Below are 4,299 nucleotides of genomic sequence, written 5' to 3' on the forward strand. Positions count from 1 at the left end.
TATATATATATATATATATCAGTACCGCCAGACTGGCCTTCGTGCCAGTGGCACATAAAAGTACCCACTACACTCTCGGAGTGGTCGACGTTAGGAAGGGCATCCAGCTGTAGAAACTCTGCCAAATCAGATTGGAGCCTGGTGCAGCCATCTGGTTTCACCAGTCCTCAGTCAAATCGTCCAACCCATGCTAGCATGGAAAGCGGACGTTAAACGATGATGATGATGATGATGATGATTAGTGGCAACTCCAGCACTTGTGCTTTTCGAGCTTAGCCTGAGTGTAAATTTAGTGAAGTGAAAATGTATTTGTATGCTGATTTAATTTCTGCCAACACTGACTTCAAGTATGTAACTGCAGCCAATAACTCGAGCTCCTTTTACTGAGCCTGGTTGCAGTTCGTTTATTTTCGTTCAGTATCTGGCAGTCATCTTATATCATTTGTAGCAGACGTTTTCTTGACATCGTTCACACACACCTGACTCGGGGCTCAGAAGTTACAGCCTCAGTTGTTAGCTATAATCATAAAAATTAAAAGTAATTCAAATTCAATTTTTTCTTGAAACAATAAATTTCTATAGAGATTAGGATTTAAATTCCAGAAAAGTTTCTGTTCTGCAATATTCTTAAAGGAACGAAAAATTATCCAGCAACTCAGGCTAATACGAGCCTGGAAGGTGTAAAAGACTAACTGGCATCTCTTGTCAAGAGTACAGGCGACAGTCAGATCACTGATGTTTGTTGTGCACTCTGCTGTCGTTATTTGATTGCTGCTATTCTGTGCATCTGTGTGTAAAGATTAGTTGTGTTTTGCAGAGTTGCTTTATTTTCACCCTTAACTTAGAAATGTAGAAAGACATACTGCTAGATATAAAAAGTAAGGCATCAGGAGCTAGAAATATTGTGGAAAAATGTGAAATTCTTTGAGCGAGCATGTGTCTGTCTCATGCGAAATCTGTGATGAGCCTGAGTGACGCTGATGACCTGGAGTCACTTCTGATATATATATATATATATATATATATATATATATATATATACACACACACACACACGTATATATATATATTTAGAGACATATTACTTGAAGCTTTTGATGAAATAGTGGGGGATATAGCATCACATAATGTGGAAGAAAACTGGAGGTTCCTACAGGACAACCTGTTCAGAGCTACTGACCAGATCTGTGGATGGCGCAAAGTACCCTCTTGACCCAAGGTAATGTGGTGGTGGAACAATGTAGTTGACAGGGCCATTAAGGAAAAGAAACACGCATAGAAGGACTGGAAGAATGGTGGTAGCAGGGAATTGTATCAGATTACCAGAAGGGAAGCTAGGAGACAGGTTTATTTAGCCAGAGGGAAAGCAGATAAGAAAAAATTTGCCAATGTTCTGCATCATGAGGTCCACAGACTTGAAGTGTTTCGTATTGCAAGACAGTGTATGAGAGAGAATCGTTATGTCGTAGGAGAGAAATGAGTCTGCATGGATGATGGCTCACTTGCATTTAATGATGCTGCGAAAAGAGAGACTTGGAGACGCTACTATGAAAGGTTGCTAAATGAAGAGAATGAATGGGAGGAAGAGAGTTTGCCAAATGTCGACCCAACAGAGGGACCAGCTATCTGAATTGACAGTACCCTGGAAGATAAAGTACTTAAGAGTATGAAGACAGGAAAAGCCCCCATACCTCACCACCTGCCCATCAGGAATCACTGCAGAGATGCTTAAAATATCTGGCGGTGTCAGCTATAGCCTAGTCAATCAGGTGATACATGAAGGAATCATACCCAATGACTGGTGTAGCAGCACCATAGTCAACTGCTACAAAGGTAAAGGTGATGCATTAGATACGAATAATTACAGAGGTATCAAGTTGTTGGATCAGGTAATGAAAGTCATGGAGAGGGTCATAGCCCAACTAATTAGGGAGAGAGTTAGTTTAGACAAGATGCAGTTTGGTTTTGTGCCAGAGAAAAGTACCACTGATGCTTTATTTCTGGTAAGACAGCGGCAGGAGAAATACCTAGCCAAAGATAAACCTCTGTACCTGGCTTTCATTGACAAGGAGAAAACCTTTGACAGGGTCCCCCGATACTCTATCTGGTGGTCAATACAGAAACTAGGGACAAATGAGTGGTTAATGAGAGCTGTACAAGCCATGTACAGAGATGCTGTCAGTAAGGTGAGGGTTGGCAATGAAAATAGTGAAGAATTCTGGTTTAGGGGTAGGGGTCCACCAAGGATCAGTCCTCAGCCCCTTCTTATTCATCATAGTCCTCCAAGGAACAACAGAGAAACTCAAGACAGGATACCCCTAGGAGCTTCTCTATGCTGATGACCTTGCTCTAATAGCTGAGTCACTATCAGAACCGGAGGAGAAGTTTCAGGTATGAAAGCAAGGTCTAGAATTGAAGGGCCTTAGAGTCAATCTAGCAAAAACCAAAGTTTTAATAAGTAGGAAGACACACAAATCACAAATCCCTTCAAGTAGAAAAGGTGTAGGTAGAAACTCCATAAGATGTACCTGGTGTAAGCTATGGACACATAATAGGTGCAGCAATATCAAAAGAAGGCTAATTGGGAAGATAGTTTTTGTGTGTGGCAAATTGCTCAGGGGCAATAAACACTGAAAATGTGCAGAAAACAGCTTCCATCACATGCCAGGGGGAAAATCTAGAAGTAGTTCATAGCTCCCTTTACCTAGGTGACCAAGTCAGTAGCAGGGGTGGATGCTCTGAGAGTGTAGCTGCTAGAATAAGAATAGCCTGGTCAAAAATCGAAGAATAACCAAAAAATATAACCGAGGGGGTTATTAAAAAAATTCCAATAGATTTGGGTGTCATTTCTAGCATGTAGAGAGACTTAACTTCATGCTCTGGTTGAAAATCATTAAAAAAAATTTCTGGGGTCGATACATTCGACTTAAAATTCCACAAAGTGGTGCTCCAGCATGGTTGCAGTTTAATGACTGCCACAAGTAAAAAGAAAAAGAAAAACGAAATATATCACAGAAGTGGTTTTGATCAGGTTTAAGTCAGAATAATAAAATCTTGGAGTCTCAACTTACAATTTTCGAGAAATGAAAATTTTTTAATAGAGACTTTTTCAGTTTTGTGTGTGGAGTATCCAAAAATCTTTCCTTCTTTATATTATACCATGCTCATTTACTTATTACAAGATGAGCATTTTGGTGTTATATAATTCAACACTTTTTTCTCTTTTAGAAACGAATATGCAGCATCAAAACATTTTAAATAACAATAAATCGAATTATACCGAAATAAGTAACATTTTATTTCAATTTCAAAATTGCTTTATTTTTGCTTTTTTAATGACTAGCGCTGGTCCACTCTTCTTCATGAGTATCCAAAACACCCCTGGGACAACCCCACTTAGTTACAGTGCGAAAGTGGACAAAATCCCCTCGGTTATATTTTTTGGTTATTTTTCATTTTTTTTCTTTTTTACTTGTTTCAGTCATTAGACTGTGGCCATGCTGGGCACTGCCTTGAATAATTTTTAGTCGACTGTATCAACCCCGGAATTTTTTACTTTCTTACTTGTTTCAGTCATTAGAGTGTGGTTATGTAGGGTACCACCTTGAAGAATTTTAGTCGCAGAAAAATCAGCATTTTAAAATTTACATCTAAAGTCTTCGTTTTCTTCTCTCTGCACTTAGAGATTAATGAGCTGACCTTTTGAACTTTCTGCGGCCGTTGACGGTCTAGCAGAATTATGGCGCCGAAGTAACCAGGTTTTGTCCGGAGCCCAGCGCAATTAAACTGTTTTTAAATAAAATATATAATCTTTTACTTAAAGGGTTTTTAGTCGAAGAAATCGACCCCAGGACTTATTCCTTGCAAGCTTAGTACTTACTTTTTCGGTCTTTTTAACCGAACCACTAAGTTATGAGGACGTAAACACACCAACATCAGGTGTCAAGCGATGGGGGCGGGAACAAGCAGACACAAAGATATACAGACATATATGACGGGCTTCTTTCGGTTTCTGCCTACCAAATCCATTCACAAGGTTTTGGTCGGCTTGAGGGTATAATAGAAGACATTTGCCCAAAGTATCACGACATTCAATCGTTTTGAGTCTCAGCTTTGTCAAGATTCGTTCGTTAGTTTCCGTGTGCGTGACAGCTAGTGTTGTCAACTTATCACTAAAACGGTTTTTTGACGCACAAACAGGATCTTTTTTAAAACGGGGGCCACATTTTTCATTAACGAAACACTTTGAAACTTGGAACACTGGCAGAATGTGTCATATAAAACATCTTTTTCTCTTAG

This window comes from Octopus bimaculoides, chromosome 28 (genome assembly GCF_001194135.2).
Source record: "Octopus bimaculoides isolate UCB-OBI-ISO-001 chromosome 28, ASM119413v2, whole genome shotgun sequence".
NCBI classification, from domain to species: Eukaryota; Metazoa; Mollusca; class Cephalopoda; order Octopoda; family Octopodidae; genus Octopus; species Octopus bimaculoides.